This window comes from Oenanthe melanoleuca, chromosome 8 (genome assembly GCF_029582105.1).
Source record: "Oenanthe melanoleuca isolate GR-GAL-2019-014 chromosome 8, OMel1.0, whole genome shotgun sequence".
Lineage (NCBI taxonomy): Eukaryota > Metazoa > Chordata > Aves > Passeriformes > Muscicapidae > Oenanthe > Oenanthe melanoleuca.
In genome coordinates, this window is record NC_079342.1 from 1,375,120 (window position 1) to 1,387,114 (window position 11,995).

Genomic DNA, 11,995 nt, shown 5'->3' on the forward strand with positions numbered 1-11,995 from the left:
ATCCAAAGCTGTAGGAGGGATTTGTTTGTGGCACAGAACTGGAGCCTTTGCAGGGATGGAGCAGCTCTGGAGACACACCAGGAGTGGAGAAAAAGGGGAAAGGCAGGAGAGGTGCAGGGAAGGGACCAAGATGAGAGAAGGGATATAAAATATCATTAATTTTTCCCTTATTTCCCTTCCAGGAGCTGTGTCCATCCCAGGTGGGTGCCACTAATCCCAGTCCTGGTGAATTCCACTCCACCCTAGTCCCAGTTTATTTTAGCAAACCTCTGCTAGGCTCGACCTAAACACCCCATTGGCATTTTAACCATCCCACCCAACTCTGGGCTGTTCAAATGGTGATTTCACCTGAAAAACAGGAATTGACCTTGGGAATCTGAGCTGCACTGGATCAGCCACATCCCCCTGCCAGGCAGGAAAGCAAAGCTCCCCTTCCACAGGGTTTAACAGGAAGAAAAATAATTAATTTGTGAAGAGATGCTGATGGCATTTCCCAGAGATAATGGGGATGTCCCTGGATCCCTGGAAGTGCCCAAGGCCAGCTTGGATGGAACTTGGAGCAACCTGGGATTGTGGAAGGTTGGCATGAGATGAGAAAATCTTTAAAATCCCTTCCAACCCAAACCAGCTTGGAATTCAAATACAATATAATTCTAACAAAATAAAATATAATTCTATACAATAAAAAATCTTCAACCCTCCCTCAATCATCTCTTCTTAACAGAAGGCTGAACAAATCCCAGGAAAATCTTTCCAGCCCAAAAGCAGAAGGTTTCATGGTGTTCAGATGGTCAATTAAAAAAAAAAAAAATCCCCAAAACACACACCTGCCTTTGCATCTGCTGCCTCACAGGCTGAGCTGCTCAAAGATCCACAACAGAAAACTGGAAATTACATGTTTGAGGATTTTCCTTCTCCTTCCCTGAAAGTTTCCTGCTGCTTGAGAAGCAGGAGTCCATCCCTAATTATAGGTTTGCATGACAAACTCCCCACGTTTGAGAGGCAAAAAAAATTAATAACAATCCACTGGTATTTAGATTCCTGTTGGGAGATGAGGTTGTTTTATATTTCATAGTTTAAAATTATCCAGTCTGGATCTGCATTGCCACAGATTTAGGGGTCGCTGGAATTTTTGGGAAGGGAATTTTTGGTTGGGAAACCAACCAAAAAGTGAAAAAAAATCAACCAGAAACTGAACTAAACCAACCAGAAACTGAACTAAACCAACCAAAAATGGAGCAAAACACAGTTTATCTGCCAAAAAATACAATTTTCTACCACTCTGTGATGCCCTTTTTTCATACAGGTATTTCTGCTGTTCCCTCCTAGTAACTGGGAATAAACTGATATTTATAAATTCATTATAAATTTATATCATTTCGACTTTTATTATCAAATTATATAAGGCACCAGGGCATGATGTAAGAAGGGAATTTGCTTAGCAACTTGGGATTGTGCCTGATTTATTCCCAGAGAACACTGAAATGCCTTCTCCATATCCAGAGTGAGTAATCCCATATGTCAGAGCAATCTGTAATAATTGTGATTATTTCCTCATTTCACAGCTATAGATTATAAATTCATTTGAGGGGATTTGTAATATATTGCCAAAACAATTCAAATTATTCCTCACAGGCAGAGACCTCCAGGGTGACTCCAGAGAAAGGAGATGATGGAAAAAATGTGAGAATTTTGTATAAATATAATAAATATTTACATATAATTATAGAAATAAGATATATAATGTATTTTATAATAAAATAATATGAATATATGAATTATATATTTTAATAATATAAAATTACACACTTCTATTTAAACTACACACCAGTAATTCTAACTCTGAAAAAAACTGAATGAAAATAACCAAAAACTGAACTAAACCAACCAAAGCCTAAACCAAAGCAAATTCTGAACAAAAACAATGAAAAACTGAACTAAGCCAACCAAAATACTGAACAAAATCAGCCAAAAACTGAAGAAAAACAACCAAATCCTGAACAAAAGCAACCAAAAACTGAACAAAACCAAACAAAACTAAAAAAAAAAAAATTAAAAAAAAATAAAAAATCAAAAATGGTACAAAACCAACCAAATCCTGAATGAAGCCAATCAAATTTTGAATAAAAACAATGAAAAACTGAACTGAACCAACCAAAACCTGAACTAAACCAACCAAAAAGTGGACAAAACCAACCGAATCCTGAATGAAGCCAATCAAATTCTGAATCAAAGCAACAAAAAACTGAATGAAACCAACTAAGGACTGAACAAAACCAATCAAAAACCGAATGAAACCAATCAAATCCTGAACGAAACCAACTGAAAACTGGGTAAAACCAACCAAAAACTGAACAAAACCAAACAAATCCTGAACAAAACCAATCAAATTCTGATTAAAACCAACCAAAAACTGAACTGAAGCAACCAAAAACTGAACAAAACCAACCAAGTCCTGAACCAAGCCAATCAAATTCTGATTAAAACTAACCAAAAACTGGACAAAACCAATCAAACCCTGAACAAAGCCAATCAAATTCTGAATAAAACCAACCAAACCCTGAACAAACCAACCCAAGGGGATCCAGGACGAGTTTGGGCTCAGCTCAGCCCTGATCCCAGCCTTGGCCTGGCTCAGGTCACAGGTAAAACCACCCTGGAGATGAGTTATCATGAGTCAGAAAATTCTGTCAGCCTCTGATTCAGCTTTTCCATCACTTCTATTTCCATTTATTTTCTCTTCTAGCGAGGGTGAAGTTTGAAGCAAATATTTCAGAGGCTTCGTTGTCTTCTGCTGATTAACAGTGACTCATTTCTTCCCTTCCACACACATCCCAAGCTGTCTTTTTGCACTCAGGTTTGAGGTGTATAATTAAAATTGAATCATTAAAAGACTTTTTTTTTTTTTTTTTTTTTTTTAGGGTGTGTGTTTCTCTTTTCAACCACTTTTATCTCCAGGCAAAATCCTTCAAACTTACAGGCTCCTCCTTAATAAAATTATTGGGATCACCTTGCAATTCACACAAAAAGGGGATGGTATCTGGAGTACTCAGAGTAAAATTCAATGAATTCAATAAATGGAAAGGAATTAAAAGATTAGGTGGCAACAACAAAATAAAAGTTGTGGACAAAAAGGGATTTTGAAAGAACTGTAATTTTAATTCCTGACCTATGATTAATCCATCTTAAAACTCCTCTGGGTAACTACACCTTGTATTAATCATAGTTCTTTTATTTAGGCCTCCAAGAAAACATAAAAATAAAGTTTTTTGAAGCTGCAAGAGCTTCAGAAACTGATGGCACCAGCCAAAATCTAAATATAAGCAGACAAAACACTTCTCTGGTATTTTTAGCTGAGAAATAACAGCAGAGTTAAGTCAGAGGGAGCAAAATCACCTTTTTTCCCAGGTTTTTTTTTGGGGAGAGGTTGGCATTGGGAATGACACAGCAGCAGTGACCTTGGGATATTTGGCCTGCCCACGGTTTTTTTGGGTATAAAGGATTTTTGGGGTTTATTTGGACACAAGATCTCCAGGATTTGGGGTGGGATGTCAGATGTGACCCCTCACACCCTGAGTGCCACACAGGACCAGGGCTTGGGATTATTGCTCTGGCTGAGCCTGATTCCACATGGGAATAATCCATCCCAACCCTGCCAGGAGATGGGATATTCCTGTGGGAACACTGGGATAACCCCATCCCAACCCTGCCAGGATATGGGATATTCCTGTGGGAACACTGGGATAACCCCATCCCAACCCTGCCAGGATATGGGATATTCCCTATAGGAACACTGGGATAACCCCATCCCAACCTCACCAGGGATGTGGGATATTCCTGTGGGAACACTGGGATAACCCCATCCCAACCCTGCCAGGGAATGGGATATTCCTGTGGGAACATTTCACTATTCTAGGAATAACCCCCTCCCAACCAAGCCAGGAATGTCAGATATTCCCAGTGGGAACACCTCACAATTTTTGGAATAACTCCATTCCAACCAAGGATATTCCCTGTGGGAACATCTCACAATTTTGGGATAACCCCATCCCAACCCTGCCAGGGATGTCAGATATTCCCTGTGGGAACTCTCACATTTTGGGATAACCCCATCCCAACCAAGGATATTCCCAGTGGGAACACCTCACAATTTTTGGAATAATCCCCTTCCAACCTCACCAGGAATGTCAGATATTCCCAGTGGGAACACCTCACAATTTTGGGATAACCCCATCCCAACCAAGGATATTCCCTGTGGGAACACCTCACAACATTGGGATAACCCCATCCCAACCCTGCCAGGAGATGGGATATTCCCTGTGGGAACATTTTATATTTTGGGATAAGCCCATCCCAACCAAGGATATTCCCTGTGGGAACATTTTATATTTTGGGATAAGCCCCTCCCAACCAAGGACACTCCCTGTGGGATCTCTCCACATTTTAGGGAAGTTGTTTCCCCAAATCCTCCACGGCTGTTTCCCCCTCCAGGTCCCTGGGAGGGCCCCAGTGGCAGCAGTGGGGCTGAGAAATCCAAGGAATTTCTCTCCTCTTCCCACACCAGGCACGGCCCTGCTTCCACTCTGGGCATTTCAAATGGATTTCAATTCCAGTTTTCATGATCCACCTGCAGACAATCCAGGGGCTCTCACCTCCCCACAGCCTTCCCAGCTTTTCCCACTCTTTGGAGAGATCCCAGCTCTCCAGGCTCCCACCAAATCCCAAATCCATTCCCAGGAAAAAGCCCTAAACAGACCAGGAAATATTTCTGACTGAAAACAAATCCCAGAGCAGAAAATCCCTCATGGCCACTCTAAGATTTCTCCAAGACATCTCTGATATTGTTGGGAAAATCCAGAAAAATCCCAGGAATCCTGAGTTTCAGGATGAAGTTTGCCAGAAACAGCAAGGAATAATTAAAATCTCCTTTCCCTGCAGATTATGGGATGTTCTGAGGAACTCCACTGACCTCCCTTTGCAAGGTAAGGAAATGCCCCCTGGAAATGTGGCTTTTGAAATGCAGGAAGGATGTTCAATCAGAATAATTGATCCTGCTCATTAGCACAAAATCTGATGGGATTATAAAAATTATCCATATCCATATCCAGGTGATGTCCATTCTGTAATTTAAATAATTTTAATTACCAGTATAAAATTTAAAATCCTGTTTTAAAGCATTTTTTCCCTCAGGTTTTTTATTTTTCACACCACATAGGAAGCCAGCTCATCTATTTTTTTTTTTTCCTTCTTATTCCAAGCTTGCAGCACATTCCTTCAGTTCCTATCTCCTGGAATTTGAAATTATCTAAGAAATTAAATTCCAATTTCACAAGGTCTGGAAAAACATTGAAAAAACAAAAGAAAATTTATAAAAAACCAAAACACATTTTTCCAAAATATAATTTCCTTCTGAATTTCTGGGATTCATCCTACAATTCCTATAAAACTTCCCAAATATCTCCTTTCATCCAGGGGATATGGGAGGAGCATTGCTTGGTTTCCCAGGCTGATTCCAGCTTTGTTATCCTTAATTCTCCATGCAAATCTCATCCCCTTTATCATCCTCACTTTCCTTATCTACCCCTCAATTAATCCCCACTTATCTGTCCCTCAGTTAATTCCCATTTTATCAATGCCTCAGTTAATTCCCATTTTATCAATCCCTTATTCATTCCCATTTTATCAATCCCTCTATTACCTTCCACTTTATCAATCCTCCAATTAATTCCCATTTTATCAATCCCTCTATTAACCCCCATTTTATCAATCTCTCTATTAACTTCCATTTTATCAATTCCTCAGTTAATTCCCATTCTATCAATCCCTTTATTCATTCCCATTTTATCAATTCCTCAGTTAATTCCCATTTTATCAATCCCTTTATTCATTCTCATTTTATCAATTCCTCAATAATTCCCATTCTATCAATCCCTTATTCATTCCCATTTTATCAATCTCCCAATTCATTCCCATTTTATCAATTTCCCAATTAATTCCCATTTCACCAATCTCCCAATTAATTCCCAACAGTTTCCCAGGGAGGATGAGCTGGCTCTGGCTGAAGCCAGAATTCCCAAGGAAGGTTTGGAGTAACTCAGTGCCCAGAATTATCCCAAATTTTGGGTTGATTTCTCTTTTAACACTGTTTTTGATTTGCTGCCCACCACCACCATCTGGAGAACAAAGGGAGTACTACAGGGGTAGAGACTTAAATTCAGAGTAAATTTAATTTTAAAGTAAATTTATCCCAATTCCAGGAAGGTTTCCAGGTGGATGTGGGGAATAGGATCAATCCCTGCATATTTTCCTTACAGATTCTCATCTTCAGGCTTTACAATAAAATTATGCCATTCAAAAAAAGAAAAACATAAATAAGGGATAATAAAGCAGCAAATCTATATTTTAATAAAGTATTTATTGCCATATCCTAAATATTTACCAGCCTCTCTAATCCCTAAGAAAATGCATTCCAATATTCAATATTTGAAATAAAAAATGGGAATTTTAAGCCCAGTTTCTGTAGGATCAGCTGAGATAAGTGACCAGGGAGGTGAGGATTAGCATTTCAATGAAAAACGGGAATGTTAAACTCGGGTTTTGTAGGATCAGCCAATGTAAGCAATCAGGGAGGTGAGGATTAGAACTGAAATAATTGGGAATTTTAAACCCAGTTTCTGTAGGATCAGCTGACATAAGTGGTCAGGGAGGTGAGGATTGGAACTGAAATAAATGGGAATTTTAAGCTCAGTTTTTGTAGGATCAGCCAATGTAAGCAATCAGGGAGGTGAGGATTAGAACTGAAATAAATGGGAATTTTAAGCTCAGTTTCTGTAGGATCAGCCAATGTAAGCAATCAGGGAGGTGAGGATTAGAACTGAAATAACTGGGAATTTTAAACCCAGTTTCTGTAGGATCAGCTGACATAAGTGGTCAGGGAGGTGAGGATTGGAACTGAAATAAAAAATGTGAAATTTAAACACAGGTTTTGTAGGATCAGCCAATGTAACTGGAGAGGGAGGTGAGGATTAGAACTGAAGTACAGAATGAGAATTTTAAGCCCAGTTTTTTCTTTCAGGAAGGTGAGGAGGAAGCAGAAAGCTGCATGCCAGCCACACCAGCTGCGTTTCCCCTGGAAAAGCGGGAATGCTGCAGCCCCCAGGGACAGCCGCGCCCCGGGCAGGGCTGCGATGCTCCCCGCCGGGAAAACCCAAACCCGCGGGTTCCGCCGGGCTGGGAGGAGGAGCAGCGATGCCCTCTTGTGTTCCCAGCGATAAATAAATCCGCGAGAAATCCTTGTTTTCTCCCACACCATGGACAGAGGCACATTCCGAGCTCAGAGCGATCCTCCCTTCCAAGGCCACCCTCGGAATACAAATTCCTGCCCCACAAAAAGCGACATTTAAAAGGTGAACCAACCCTTTTGTTGCCAAAATTCCCTGATCCATCTAAAATTAGAGAATACATTTGGTTCCATTTATCCCAGTAATTAATCACAAAACCTGGACAAAAGCTCCTCTGCAATTCTTCTATCTCAGCTATTCCAGGGCAGTTTAACAGTCCTGTTTTCAGCAGGAAAACTCACTCCAAAGGACTTTAACAAATGGGTTTGGGAATGTCCAAATGGAAAGTGCTGAGCTTGGCAGAAACCTGGATTCCAGCTTGGAACAAGGATGGGAACATGAAGCAGCGAACGGAGCCAAGAGAGGAAAGTTTAGAATCTAAAACCAGCCCCAAACCCAAGTGCAAGCACAGAATTTAAGGTGCAATTAATATAACCTCAATATTCCCATGAGAAACAGGACACACATCCTTCTTTTGCCATAAAATCCATTTCCAGCACAGGAACACCCAAGGCTTTGCCTTCCTCCTCTCCCTCTGGAATAATTCCCTTCTTTGACACCAGTTCCAATTTTGGATCTCACCTTGGAGGAATTCCCTTGTAATCAGCTCTCTGATGGTTTCCTTGGGATTAATCTTGAGTTTACAGTTGTAGAAATCAAAGAGTGCTGAGCTTAACAGAAACCCAGATTCCAGCTTGGAACATGAACCAGCAAATGGAGCTGAGAGTGGAGCATTTACAAACTAGAGCCTAAAACTGACTCTAAACCCAAAGCTGAGAGCACAGAATTTAAGGTCACACTAATGTCACCTCAATATTCCCATGAAAAGCAGGACACACATCCTTATTTTGCATAAAATCCGAGTCCAGCACAGGAAAACTCTCCTCCCTCTCTGGATTAATTCCCTTTTTTTGCCATTTCACCCAGTTCCAATTTTGGAATTCACCTCAGAGCAACCCCCTTGTACTGAGCTCTCTGATGGTTTCTTGGGGATTTATCTCGAGTTTAGCTTTAGATCCCAATGGGTTTTTCCAAGCTTTTTTCCTCACCCAGGGATGGGAAACATCCAGAGAGCCAAAGGCTTTTCCTCAATCCTTTGTGGGAGAGTTCAGCACCATCCTGAACCCATGTGGGTGCAAAGTTAGGAACACAAATCCTCTGCTTGAGACCGGAATCAGAAGTGTCAGGAGAAGTTTTTAACAAAGTAGAATTTCAAAAAAATATAAAAATTATTTGTTTTATGAATTTATATCCATGATACAACAGCTGATAGAGGTTGATTAATTAGATTAATGCATGAAAGATTATTGGATGTGTGTTTATAATAAAAAAGAAGTGAAAAAGCCCATTTAAAACCAGAAAATGAATGAATGGATGAGTGACTGTTGGAGTCTCTGAATTCTTCAGAGAAAAATTAGAGTGCAGGGATTGAGTTAAAGCCTTTGGATGGACTGAAGTATATTAAGCTACTCACACATAAAGTAGATGTTTAAGTACAAGTAAGTTAGTAAGTTTTAGGGTAAGTTCTAATGCTTTTAGTGAGTAAAAAGTTTCAAATGCCACAGTAGCAGTAAAAAACATACTGATATCTTCAGTAAAAGCTCCAAGCCCACAGTTGTAGACAGTCTTAGACATAATAGAGTTGTAGCAAAAATATTGCTAACATTTCTTAAATAAAACAAAATATATTGTATGCATGGTCTTATACGTGTGCTAAAAAACTAAAATTCTAATAAGTTAAAGAGTGGTAGCCCAAGTTTGCATCTTACCTTGTTAGAAAAATCCTATATCAAAATTGGTATTAAAAAAAGCTGTTGCTTTTAGCCATTGTGGCTTTTAGCCTTTTGCTTTTAGCCATTCACTCACTGTGTGTATTTGCCTTTGGTAGCTTTGCCACTGCTTGTTGCTATTGCTTGCCTTTTAATATATAATATTAATAGTATTATTAAAATTTTTAAATAAATAAATATTAATAATAATATTAAAATAACCATTTAACTACAAGCTGCTTCGCTTGTTTATGTGAAAAACATGGTTCACTGTTTTGGGAGAATTAAAAGGTTTAATAAAAGACAATAGGAGACATCCATAAAGCCAAAGTGCTTGGCATGCTGCCCAGAGTACACCTTGGAACACCCTTTAAATGTGTTTTACAATCCATCCCTTTGTTACATAGAGACCTTCATGCATAGTCAACTGTTTCTGGGAGCTGTTTAGCATGGCCACTGCTTGGGTCTGCCTTTCTAGAGCATGTGTGTTTCTTGGCTTGTGGTTTTATTCCTCACCTTATCCCTTTTAATTTGGGTGCTGGTCCAGCCATGAGTGTTGGTAATTGTCTTGTCAGCTGCAGGGGTGCCCATCACATATCACGGGCTGCTATCTTTGACTAAGCAGGTGGTTTAAGCAGACTATCCCTAAAAACTTATGTCTAACTTTTACTATTACCCAAGACTATATCCATATAGAAATGCTATTTAACATTATACATATAGCATTGATCCAATACTTGTGGAGAGCCAACAACATTTCATGCGTTCATAACATTTAAAATAAGCCAACAAAGTAAAGGTGGGAAGCAGGGAAAACCCAAAGGGCAGAAACAGGGGCAGGGGCAGGAGCAGGAACAGAAACAGGGGCAGGGGCAGGAGCAGGAGCAGGGGCAGGGGCAGGGGCAGGGGCAGGGGCAGGGGCAGGGGCAGGGGCAGGGGCAGGGGCAGGGGCAGGAGCAGGAGCAGGGGCAGGAGCAGGAGCAGGAACAGGATCAGATCAGGGCAGGGCAGGGCAGGGCAGCAGACTCACCCGTCGTGGCAGGCGGTGATGGCGATGCTGGGCGGCGCCAGCAGCGGCAGGGTGGTGGGCCGGCACACGGGCTCCCGCTCCGGGCTGCGCGCCCGCTCGCTCTGCCGCAGGGCCAGCGGCGGCAGCTGCAGCGAGCCCGAGCAGCAGCGCCGGCCCCGCCACAGGTCGATGCCCAGGGCGTGGCTGGAGGTGCTGTAGGATTTGCTGAGCCCGCACTCCAGGTAATCCAGGGAGTTCTGTAAACAGAGAGAGATTCCTGAATTCGGGAATAAAGGATGTCCTCCGTCAGGGTAAAACACGCTCAGCCAGAGCTATCCCAGGAGATGAGAACTGCGCAACTCCAGAACTGAATTCTGCAAACAAAGGGTTTCCTCCATGAGGGTAAAACACACTCAGCCAGAGCTGTCCCAGATGAGAACTCCAAAAGTCCAGAACTAAATTCTGCAAACAAAGGATTTCCTCCTTGAGGATAAAACACAATTCTCCAGCCAGAGCTACCCCACAACTCCAGAACTGAATTCTGCAAACAAAGGATTTCCTCCATGAGGGTAAAACACACTCAGCCAGAACTATCCCAGGAGATGAGAACTCCACAACTCCAGAACTAAATTCTGTAAACAAACTGTTTCCTCCTTGAGGATAAAACACAATTCTCCAGCCAGAGTTATCCCAGGAGATGAGAACTCCAAAAGTCCAGACCTAAATTCTACAAGCAAATTATTTCCTCTCTGAGGATAAACCACACTCAGCCAGAACTATCCCAGATGAGAACTCCACAACTCCAGAACTGAATTCTGCAAACAAAGGATTTCCTCCATGCAGGTAAAAAACAATCCTCCAGCCAGACCTACCCACAACTCCAGAACTAAATTCTACCAATTATTTCCTCCATGAGAATAAACCACACTCAATTCTCCAGCCAGAATTATCCCAGAAAGAGAGAACTCCACAACTCCAGAACTGAATTCTGCAAACAAATTATTTTCTCCATGAGGATAAAACTCAATCAACTTTTTAGCTCATTTTCATAAGATTAAAAAAAAAAAAAAAAAAGAAAAATAAGAAAAAATAAACCTTCAGCAGGAACTCACCTCATCTGCAGTCACTGTCATGACACTTCTGCTTTTCTTCATTATCAAAATTCAAGTGCAGCCCAGAATAGAAAACTTCTGGCAAACAGAATTTCTTCAGAGGGGTAACCTGAAAGAGAATTAAAAAAAAAAGTTAAATATTTTTATTTATAAACACATATAAATTATATATTTGTATAATTCTATTTGAATTTGTAGTATAATCATCCAGAGAAACTTCTGAGAATACCATGGCATCATCAAAGCCAGGAAAAGACCTTGAAGATCATCAACTTCAACCAGCACCACCTCCATATTCTCCATTAAATCTCAATCCACACATTCTTTGGGGAAAAAATGGAAAGGAATGAGAGTTTAAGAATATTTCCCAAATTTTGCTGAACTCCAGGCTGGACAGCAGGAAATGGGACCTGGAGGGATGAACCAGGCTGTGGAATTTCCATTTCTGTGGAAATCTGACCCCTCTCACACCACAGCTTTATAAATATTTATTAAGTTATCCATGTTAATTTAAGCAGAATACAGATAAAGATAAAATCCATTTTTTTTTCTGTGGGAATTGGAGTTCTGAGACCTGAAGAAAACCCAACACTTCCTTTAGTCATGACCAAATTACCATGAAAATCTGACTCATTCTTTCCTGTGCCTTCCCAGAAAAATCTGACCCCTGGGATGAGCTTTTAAGGGGAGAATAAACCACAGGAAAACACTCCAAAGAGGCTTCCTGGGAATTCTTTTCCTCATGAACACTTTCTCATTGATGCA